At 38.4% G+C, this 12,015-nt stretch overlaps 1 protein-coding gene across 2 annotated transcripts in view; it reads right to left on the bottom strand.

The window, feature by feature from the left end:
* SMAD1 (SMAD family member 1) overlaps positions 1-12,015 on the bottom strand; it is a 105,225-nt gene that overhangs the window by 83,890 nt on the left and 9,320 nt on the right. Inside the window, exon 3 of one of the 2 annotated variants that reach the window (XM_072928695.1) lies at positions 593-703. The exons of the other annotated variant lie outside the window; for it this stretch is intronic. The gene's annotated coding sequence lies outside the window, so the exon portion shown is untranslated. The remainder of the gene's footprint in view (positions 1-592; positions 704-12,015) is intronic. 2 annotated transcript variants of the gene reach the window in all.

The following is a 12,015-nucleotide window of genomic DNA, read 5'->3' as shown; positions in this document are numbered from 1 at the left end:
CAATCATCCAAAGTGTAAATACAAACTTAACTAGACAGTCACCTAAAAGGTAAAGAAGATAGGATCCTTTTTCTAGTATATTAAACTCTATTTATTTTTTATCTATTCTAGAAACCTAGAAAGCCTCCATTTATGAAAAATGAGTACCAGGCCTTGAACATCAAAGATACATAAAACCAGAACAGGAAGGGTGAAGAATCAATCCTTTTTTTCCTGCATCATTCTGAAACTACCAGCACTTATTGGTAAAGTAACAGAATAACAGCTATTGTATCACTTGTTATGACTTTCTACCTCTTTGGTTTATATAAAGCTGACAGAATTGCCCCATCTTACTGTCTTTCCATCCAGAAACCTGGAGATATGCCTTCTCAACATTCTGCTTTCTTTAGTAAGGAAGAAAGATAACAAGAGACCTAAATTTTCAAAGTATTTGTCAATAACCATTCCAAATATTTTCAAAGTATTTGTCAATAACCATTCCAAATAACACATCTTAAATTTTGTTCTCTCCTACACCAACATAGCTGGTGAAATATGAAGGAAATTTTTGATGAGAAAACACTTCTTTTAAACAAATAATTGTATATACCTTCTGTTTGCTGCAAGAAGTAGAAGGGAGAATGAGGCAAAACCTGGAACACTGAAGGCATTTGTCTGCCACACTTGTCCAATGTCCCCTTGTTTTGTTCATGTTGTCAATCTGTAGTAAAATGAACAGGATCTTAAATACACATGGTGAAGACTGTGAACTCCTTATTCAGTCTCTGTTTAATCTTCCACAACACTTTTTGTTTAAATTTGTGAGTGACTCATATCGGTGACTTCAGCCAAGCTTAGCACAGACAGACTTTGTGCGTGCCCATACAAATACTGATGAGTCTGTTCCCACTGGTGGCTTGAAGGATTCCCACTACCACTATCTTGAGCTTTTTGGAGAAGAGATTATTCTGTGCATAGGCCTCTGCCAAAGTGTCTCATATTCTGGTGTTGGGAGTAGTTGGAGACAAAAGTGTCTATATGTTCAGTTTCATTTATGACCTATTATTGCAGATTACTTTTTACATTAACTCAATTGAAACATTTGTCCTGTGAGTTATACATTTATAGGCCTCTGCATAATATTATTTTATTTACAGTGCCTTTTAAAACAAATTTATGTTGCAACAGCGTTCTCAAAGAAAAGGATTTATTCACATGCTATTGTTCATTGTTCCACACAGTTAGGGGACTTCTGTGACTTCCCTCCTTATCAGCCCCGTGCTCCAGACCCTTCCCCAGCTCCAGTGCCCTTCTCTGGGCTCGCTCCAGCCCCTCAGTGACTTCTTTAGTGAGGGGACCAGAACAGGACACAGCACTCGAGGTGTGGCCCCGCCAAGTTCAGTGGGACAGTCCCTGTTCTGGTCTTACTGGCCAGACTGTTGCTGATCCAGGCCAGGATGCCATTGGCCTTCTTGGCCACCTGGGCACAGCTGGTTCATGGTCAGGGGCTGTTGAGCACCCGCAGGTTCTTTTTTGCCAGGAATATTTCCAACCTGTATCTTAAAAAGCCCACGTGATCATTATATGATACAGAAAGGATTCTACTCCAGATTACTTTTTTTTTGGTGATGGATTCTTCTCTTTTAGTGAGACAGTTCTAAGTCACAACCATTTTGTCATCTGGCCTGTTTCCTGGCTGCTCTAATACCTATGTCAAGCCTGAGGGAGGTTGTGGAAATACACACCTTGGGGCAGAGTAGGATCCTTCCTTTTGGCACCAGCCCTGAGTTTAGGTTAGTTCAAGTAATCCTGGCACCACACTTGAGGATTCTGGTGTGGATATATCTATTATTAAGTGCACCAGGAGTGAACTCTAACAGAGTTTAGTTGTGCTTGAAGTTTCACAGCAGTTCAGTATAGTGCTCTGAAACATTCTTGTATATTTCAGGGTCTAAGAGCCACCCAGTTCTTAATTCTTTTAAGTCTTTAAATATGCAAGACTGTGTCATATACTGAGACACCATGGGAAAGCATATAGACTTTAGGATTGGGATAGGGCTGAATTAACCAAATTTGACATCAAAATTGAGATGGGGAGTTGGCTATCCTGGAATACCATCCTAAGAGCTTTTGCACTAGTTTTGATGCAAACCCTGTGCCTTTTTACTGGTTTTCTATTACAGTGAGCTGTATCTGATAACAGGATACTTCTAGCTCAAGATCTGCCTCAGTGAAAAGCAGACTTGTCAATTTTGTATTCAGGGAATTAATCAAAGTCAGGTGTTTTCCTGAAGAAACTTGGTGGTGGCAGCTCTGATTTCAAGTTACACATTTCAGGACTTTTTTTCTGGCATTTATGCAAATAGGCTAGGGCTTTCCTTGTCTATATGGAGACTATTACCCACAGTGGACTTGGAGAGCTGCAGATTTCCCTGTGTTTAGATGAAAGATCTAAGGTAGATAAATTCTGAATTGGTAAACCTTAATTTTTGCTCCTCACTTCACTTTTTTTTTAAAGAAGGGATTTGTTTCTCAGATTTTGCATAATACTATAATTATCTTTGTATTTATAAAGTCTCATTTTTTAAACCCAAGTCATCCAGAATAACCTTTAGTTAAAATTCTTACTTAAAAATCCTACCCTTTGATTTCATAACTAAATAAGGCTGACGTAATAATTTTTTTTTGTGCACAGCTGAAGACTCCACATATACCAAGAGATGCATTTTACAATTGACCAGCTAATTAAGATGTTTGAGTGTATGGTGTCAATAGGTCAGGCTAGACCTCGGGGCAGCAAATATGAGTCATTTCTTTTCTGATTATATCATACCTTTTCCTGTTTTCAGATCTATTTCTACAGAAATCTCATTGACAAATTGAGTAAAATTAGGGGGAACTTGGTATTACATATGTAGGTTTACATAGTACATAATGTACCATAATTTACAGGCAGTGACAGTCAGAGAAGTATCTGGAAAATCTGCTTCGTTCTTCCCATTTATTGTAATCTATAATACAGTGCCAACTTGTAAAATGAGAGGTGAAAGCTACTGCTGCCCAGGGATGGAAACATTTCTTCTGTTCCTATTCTGGTGTAACCCATTGAACACCAGGATAGAACTACAATTTAGATGCCTTTCACTGCCAGCTATCTTTGACAATGGTAACCAAAGTGGTTAATAATTATCCACTTCCTTTCCTATATGTTTTTGAAGTAAATTATATTACAGATACTTAAATGTATCAATTTATCTAAACTTTTGATGAAATTTGGCAGTTTCCACATTCAAGCATCCTCCAAGCTTCTGAGCAGGCTGGAAGAAGTTCACAATACTGTTTGTTGCTAATGCTGCAACACGAAATAAGTTCTGGGCTTCACATCAGCTGTGATGCCTCATCAAAACAATGGGGCCTAGTGAAAGAAGAAAGAAGTAGTTTCAAATAATATTTAGGTTCACATGATCTGAATGGCTACCAGATGGGGCTCTGAGCTGCCTGGGGATCTGCCTGGGGCAGTGGGAGTTGCCCATGCACGGTGCAGAGGGATGAATGGGCTCTCTGTGTCCCCAGTGCCCCAAGTGGGAAATCCAGCTGAACACATCTGGTGAGAGCCCTGAGCTGGGCTGCTGGGGTAGACATCAATAGGGAACCCATGGACAGAGGGGCTGACAGTGCTTCCTAAGCTGTCAAGTTGTTCCTTAACTGTCCCTTTTACATGATTTATTACTTCTCTGGCATTAGGCAGCAAGCTTTGCAGCTGGAGAGAGGAGAATATTTTCAGTAGCTGCATGAATTTTAGTGCTATTGGCTTCAAAAATCCTTTCTGAGTCAGAAGTAGAGTTACAACAATGGGAACATGAAATTTAAAAAATGACTGAAATGTATATATATAAGTTTCCAATTATCAGAATATATCATATAAATAGCAAAGCACACCAGATTACTTACCTGTAATGCAAGGAATTTTAACAGTAGCTACAATATTTGTACTTTTGGTGTATTTGGTTTAGCTGCGTATCATACAGCTAAAATTACAGCTACTTTTCTGATACTTGAAACATTTGTTCTCAAAGATGGCAAATGGATGTTTACCAGTAGTGATTTACCAGTGAACTTAAGAATCAATCACAAATGTATACATTAGGCTAAAAAAAAAAAATCTATAAAACATCTTCTCTACAATTCATACATTAGTCATGAATCTCAAAGCATTGGAAAAAGTGGAACTCAAAGCTAATATTCACTCAGTTTTTGTGTGTGAAACCAGCTGTTCTAATAAGCTACTCCATTTGGAAATTAAATGTATTCTGTATTATTTTGTTTGAAAAAAAATATTGAAATTAGAAATGTGATCATTTTTAGCTTGTGGAACAGTATGCAGTGTGTTATTTGGTTGTTGTGAAATATCTCAACAGGTGTTTGCTATTTTGCTTCTTAGACTCTATCTTGTTGCATATTCCTAATAGTGGCATTGGGTTAAGAAATCCATATTGGACAGAGAAAACATGGTGGGATGATTTGCAATGGTTCTTAGGTGTCCTAGAGAGATGGTTGAGAAAAATGTGTTTCTCTCTCTGACAAGTTTTAGTTTCCTTATGGGAAACCCTTGTGTCCTGGCCTAGTGGATTCCATGTATGTAGGCAGGATACAGCTGGTTCCCTACCACGAAAAGAGACAACTTGTAGCACTCTGTGATTGAAAGCAGGATGAATAGGCAAAATCTGGCCTGGGTAACTGTATTCTATTGAGCTGAACCTCACTTTTCTCCTAGCTGTCCCACAGTTTCACACTGATAACCAGTAACCACAATTAAGCCCAGAAGTAGCTGCCTTTTAATATTAAATGTGAAGACAGTTCATGTGTAAATACTGGTTTATCCTGAGTACTGTGTTCACTGAAACATGAACGCGAAAGTGTCTGACTCTTGTGGTATGTCTAATACAAATGAAACAAGAAAGCACCTAAGTCATGCAAGATGTTGAGGTTTTCAATCTGATTTTTAAACAAAACTGTTTAGATTTACTTCAGAAACTAATTTAATCTGGATTCTTACGGGAAAAAAAAATCCAGCTGAACTCATAATTTTTATGCTTGAAAGAATTTCTCTTTTTATAGCAACACCAGAATTCCAATGACTTACAAGCTTTTTTTGGACTGTTTTTTACTATGTAGTATAAGAGGCAATAGGCAGTCTCCTAAATAAACAACTAACTCTAGGTTGCATGGCAGATACTTCAATCTCAGATTGGAAGCATGTCCTCATTACATGGTTCTTGCAAGTCATTCACCAGTTTATTAAGCATTGACTCAAAAAATTCAAATCAAAGATGGGGAAAAAATCCCTTTCAAGGATTGCTGCAGCTTTGAGAGAGGAAATGAGGCATGGCAGTAAATGCTGAAGCAGAAATGAAGGGTACAAAAGCAGCCTGACCAGTGTCTCAGAATACTCTACTTCTACCACCCCTGTACTATTTTTTTTTACAGGAAAAGTATTTTGCATTCAATTCACTCCTCTTGGGCCTGATTTTTTTAGTGGAACTAAGAAAATCTACAAAACAAGTGCTTTTTGTAGGAGGTGTGGAAACATCGTCCCTTTTCAACAAAGAGGTTTTGTGTGTTTTCCTTACCTGCTGCACTACGGAAAGGAAAACAAACTTCCATTCACTTTGTGCGAACTGTAATCATCTTTACTCTTGTTTTACTGTGCCCATTGCTGCAATTATAGAATTTTCACATTCTCTGAAAAAATATATTATAATCAAAAAATGCACATATATACATATATACTTCTGACTATTTTGCAGGCTGAGAGAGGGGAAAATTACTCACTGGCTTGTCAGTGTAAGGGCTGATGCTTTCACTTGTTGTTGTACTGCACAGAATAAAACTGACCTGTTCCAGAATTTATAGAACTATGTCTACACAGGCAAAGATTAGACACAAACAGTGAGAAAAAACCACTTGGACAACTGAAATAAATAGGAGTAACCAAATATATTTTCCTCCATTCCATCTCATACTATGGAATGGAAATGTTTATTTTGTTGGCTGATGTTTATCCACTAAAAATAGCAACAGACAGAAATTTTATAAGATGTGATATATTTGTATGAAGGTTGAGTGAACGGAATAAATCAATGACTAATATAGTGATGAGGGACATAATGGCTTATTTCTACCCATACTTGACATCATGCATTAATTTTGTAGAATTATTCAGGGCAGAGGAACAATCTTGATGCCTCTCAAAGGAAATGGTGAGGAGACAGCTAGGAGAAAAAGAGCTAATAGAATCAGAACATAAAAAATGTTTATGAAATGTGTCAAGGCAGGCATTGTGAGCTCCAATTAGTAAATCTAGAAGAAACATTAATATCCCAAAAATGAAAGTGTAAAATGTTTTGTGATAGAAGTGATAGAAGAAAGACGTCCAGTTAAGCATAAGAGAGGAAGACAAAATGTCACTGCATTGCAATGAGTCCAGTTCAAATTTTAGTTAGCAAATGAGAATTTCTACACATAGGATTATAGAATCACAGAATTGATAATGCTGCAAAAGGCCTCTAAGACCATGGAGTCCCACTGTTTAGCCAGAACTGCCAAATCCACCACCACATGGTCCTAAGTGGCACAACCATATGGTTTTTGAACACTTCCAGTGACACTTCCACTTCTTCCCTGGGCAGCCTGTTCCACTGCCTAGAACCACTGCCACCACCCTTCTGGGGAAGAAATTTTTCCTAATGTCCAATCTCAGCCTCCTCAGGCACTACCTGAGGCTGTCTTGTTGTGTGTTATTACCTGGGAGAAGAGCCAACTCCCACCTGGCTCCAAACTCTTCTCAGGCACTTGCAGAGTGAAAAGGTCATCCCTGAGCCTCCTCTTCTCCAGGCTAAACATCCTCAGCTCTCTCAGCTGTTTCTCGTCAGACCAGTGCTCCAGACCCTTCACCAGCTCCATTGCCCTTCTCTGGGCTCTCTCCAGCCCCTCAATGTATTTCTCACAATGAGTGGCGCAGCTTCCACTAATGCCAGTTGTTGGTGCTTCATTCCAACAGATAACCCCAGGGACAGATGACAGGCAATCTTCAAGGAGCTATGGCACCTCCTAAGCTGAATTCAAACTAGAAACTTTTCTGTTAGCACAGTCCATCTGGGCAAGTCCTGAGGCTGGTACAGACCTCAGCACAAATGTGACAAGCTGCTCCAGCTTCCAGCAGGAGTCACTTGGGAAGAATTCTCCACAGAGCCACATATCTGGCCCGCAGATCAGGCCAGCAGCTCACTGACCTGAACACACAGGGACAGCACAGGCTCATTCTGTGAGGGGACACCAGGAGCCAGACTGTTAGGGAAGAGTCAAGGCAGGCTGGGAGCTGGGTCAGTCGTTGTGAGAATGGGGACATCAGTGTCAGTATGGGGCAGCCTGAGGGGGCCATCACTACCCTGGAGGTATATTTCTCACATCTGAAATGGTGTAACTACTGCTTACACAAGGGTTTGCCTGTGTTCATGGGGGCACACACATGTAAGTCTAGTTTGGGATCTGTGATAACAAAATGGTTTAACAAAATGTGGTTTAACTAAGGGGAAAGATCCCAGTGTTAGGACCATATTTGGGAGAGGAATGGTTTTCAAGTTTCCTTTGAAATCCTTAATATATTTTTAGTTCAAAAATTTTTATGAAAATTGACTTCTCTAACTGATTTTATGAGTACAGAGCCAAAACCCTGAAATGAGAAAACTTTATTCCTACTTAAATGAGAAATTTATAGTTACCCATAGAAACACTGCTCCCACAGACACACACACTGCCAGCACAAAAAGGGAATCTGGTCTATTATGTTCTGCTCCTAGTACTGCACTCAGCAAAACACACCAAAACACATGTCATTTTAAGCACATGCTTAACCCTTTCCTGAATTGGAGCCTAAAATGTTCCCATTATTCTTCCAGCCCAGTATAATGACTACATTAGATACATGAGGAGAACAGCATAAGGACATCATAGAATGTGCCTATTCTATGGGACAGACTATTTATTTTAGACTTTCTACACACACTGTATTCTTCCTTGTCCATTCCTGCTTCATTAATATTAATAAAAGCTTGTGTATTCAAGACATTTGTAATACTGAATTACATTACTCAGTGGCTCTAATTATGTTATTTCTTGAGTTCCAACTTGACTCCCAGCTGTTCTCATATTACCAGGTATAAATAAGAATATGATTCATCATTTACAGAAAGCACATTACATAAGTCAGTTACACAGTTGCACAACTGAGCACACAGACTGTCTGCATTGAAAGTACAAATAGGAATAGGAATGGAAATAGAGCAGATTTTCTGCCCTTAGTTTGAAATCAAACTTAGACTACTATACTAATCATGTGAGCTCTGGCTGAAATAAGAAGAGAAAACATTCATCACATGTTTTAGATGTTTCAAACTAATAATAGTCTGGGACTGGTTTTCAAAGAAAGACATAGCTGTGCTTAGGAAGTGTGTGAATCCCAAGTACAACTGCTGCGAATAAAAGCTGTGTTTCTTTGATTCTGTCTGATTCCTTGTGAGAAAAATTTACTCCATATGTAGTACATATAATGGTTTTGCAATTCTAATGGAAAGTGTTAGCTACAGGCAGATTATACAGCATCCAAACTCTGCTACATTCAGCAGTGTGCTGTGGCCTACAGATGTGGCTCCAATAATAGTAAGTGAGCTCATCCTCAGTGTGGGAGATTATTCATTAGGGAGAGAATAATGTAAGTGATATGATCATTACATCACCTTTTCCTGTACATTATTCTCACTATAGCTGACAGGGACAACATTTCTCAGTCTAAAGTTGCAGAGTCTAGATAGAAGTGGTGTTTGAAAGTATATGTAAAGATTTATTTGATAGTAAAGCAGGGCTAGTGCTGCAGGGTTGAATTGCTTGTTCATTGTTTCTCTTTTCTTCGTGTAAAATAGTTATTCCATAGTGTTACATCCCACATCTATCAACAGTAGCTATTGTAATTTGTAAAGGATTTTTAGAATTTTTTTAGGAAAAAGGTTTTTAAATCTATATAATCACAGAATCACAGAACGAGAGTTTTAGTTGAAATAAAGGGCCAATCTGATCAGTGTGTAAAAGAGGTCTTAAACTAAAAATTGCCAGAAATTATGATCTCAGGGAAAATTATGTTCTGATTGCAGCAACTACATATTTTGATGACGATGGAGTCAGTGAAGAAATATGAAAAGATTTCTTAGCTTTTTCTGTGCTTTTGATAATAATGGTTTATATAGCTATAGTCAAGGATGAGGAAAGAATCACGTTCATTATGATCAAGATGAAATTTATAGATAGTGTGTTTCCTGATACTTCGGCATAAAGAAGAGTAATAAGGCAAATAAAGAGCAGAAGTCTTCATAATTTTGAAATTATGTGTAATTTGGTCTTATTTTTCCAAATTGGACTGTTGTTCCACACAGTTCTCAGCACCTGCCATCAGAATGAGAATTACTATCAAAAGTTTGTAAAAGCTTTAGCCTAGCCTATATTAGTACAGACACACACATTTGTATGTCATGGCCTAGTTTTTCAAATTTCCACTAAATAAGGACATTGTGAGGACTCAGAATGCTCCTGTGCAAATCTTAGCAAGCATTTCTAGAGCTGAACTGATGTAGCAGAAAATACTGCATTTCAAAACGCAAACCGCTGTCCTATTTGTGCAGCAGCCATTCTTCAGACAACTAATAAAGTTTTAAAAATAAACCCCATTCTCTCCATTTAGTGTATTTTATTGAATATTGAGGTGAGAAACAGGAACAGACTTTTCAATCAGTTCCACTGCTTTCCCTGGTGAGCACCTCTTTGCATAACCACATGCCACTGCCAGTGTTCACAGAAAAGAAACATGTTGTTGGCTTAAACACAGGAGAGTGCAACTGATCCAAGTACCTTGCTTAAGGAAATCAGCACAAAATATTTACCCTTGTTTTGGCTTCTTTGCTATGGTATCTACCTCGTGCACTTGTTGCATTCACAAGGATTTCCTGCTGTTGTGTGTTGTGTGTACCAAGCTGGTTTACTGCAGGTGTTTCTGCTTCTGTACTATATTGTTTTTCCTGTCCAAACAGTTACCAAGAAATGCAGTATCAGTCACCACACAGTGTAAGTGCTACAACACCAACAGACAAGTCTCCCAAATGAAATGAAATTAAATTCTGGAAATCTGCTCACAGAGATAAAATTCCTTTTTTCTCTTGTTCCTCTCATTCCCAGATGTGAATGGAATAGAAGATATTTTCTCTTTTTTTTTAAACTTGGGTATTTCACACTTGAAAACTATGACTTATAAGTTGCCTTTAAATGGAAGATTTTCTGGATAGAAAGCATTTAAAGATTATTACAGTGTACTACCAGTAACAAACAGTCTGACTGTAAAGGGCACACTTCCATAGAAAAATAGCAGTAGGTATTATCTATGTGACCAGAATGCATTTCCATCACCTCTCAGAAGACCTGTTAGATATGCCCCCCTATATAAAAAATGACTGTTTCAGAAATGTTCGCTATGAGCTGGGGCAGGAGCTCCTGGATGCCACTGCTGCAGCGTCACAAGCAGAGTGGTTGGTGGCTGAGGGCTGCTGTGGGATGGGGAGTTTCACCCAGAGTAAGGGATGTTTTGCCAGTTTACAAACTCGTGTGGGAACACTAGGCAACTCTGCTTGGTGGTGCAGATGAGGCCTGAGGAAATGAGGCTCTCTGGTTCCAAGGCCACTTCTCAGATGAGCAGAGCTAAGTGCTTCCAATCCCCTTTCCTCATCCCTGACCACTTCCATGCCTGTGCCCACACCCTGTTTGTTCTACTGTGATTGTCTGTGGAGCCGAGTAACAAACAAGAGCAGAGAGCTGATCCAACATTAAAAGCTCTCCTCCTCCTCTCCCTTTTTTCTTCTATTTTTGAGGACATGTTGTTGAGAGAAACATCCACAGAACCAAGATCTGCAAAGCTCGGAACCAGATCCTTATAACATCACTAAGAAGCCCAAAGGAAATAATTAAATCTGTGAATCTGACTTTGCATGACCTGTTCAGAATTGTGAGAATCCAGCTCTTTGGATTCTGGTATCTTCTTCAGATTCTTCCCTGGCACCCTAAAACTCAGTTAATCTTTTTTTTTTCATTTAGTTCATAAATGGCATTTTAGTCTGTTGTTTTCTAGATGCTGCAATTATATTTCACAAATATTGCATGTATTTAATTTCAGTGGATGCTGAAAAATGTACTAAAAATGTTGACTTAAGTCCTAGCTGAGGAATATGCAAATGTAACTGTATTCCAAAGATATTTGCATTAAAGATCTAATTGAATTAAGTGTTCACAGCTTCTACAGTCAGCTTGTCATGGCCTCCTTTCAAGCTTGACTACATCCATTTTTGATAGAGAGATTTAAAAGGTTTTCTCCCTTCCCCTGGGATTAAAGATAGGGATGAGCACTAATTAGCCACCTGCACAGCTTGTTTACCTTACAGAATCTGCTGCACCCCTGGGGAAAAAATCAGTGTGGTGGGTTTTTTCTTTTAAACATTTCAAGTTCAGTTTTTTCAAGAGAGGTTTAACAGTTTGAATAATCGTTAGCATTGTTAGAGCCTGTTTCTCCCACTGCAACCTGGATTCGGCAGAAGAAATAATAAATACTGGGGTTTTTTATCTTTTCAATTTTTCTTGTTCATCAAGTGAGTCACACATTTGGTGTTACCTGCAGCATTTTGCTGCCCATAACATATAAACTGAGACTTTCAAAATAAAAGCATTTAGCAATCACAAGAGCTTTAATTATGTTAGCACGTTAGTAGAATTCACTGAATAGGCAATTAAAAGACAAGAAAAAACCCAGAAATATAGAAAAGAAACTTCTTCATAAATCCCTTAATGTAGGGATGCTTAAATAGCTTTTTTATTGAATGAAGCACTATTTAGGACTAGCAGCTGAAAGAATTGCAATTTAAACTACAGTCTGATTTTTTTTTT

The sequence above is a fragment of the Taeniopygia guttata genome, chromosome 4 (genome assembly GCF_048771995.1).
Source record: "Taeniopygia guttata chromosome 4, bTaeGut7.mat, whole genome shotgun sequence".
NCBI classification, from domain to species: domain Eukaryota; kingdom Metazoa; phylum Chordata; class Aves; order Passeriformes; family Estrildidae; genus Taeniopygia; species Taeniopygia guttata.
Note: the sequence above shows the minus strand (reverse complement) of the source record. Positions and strands in the feature narration are given on the sequence as shown.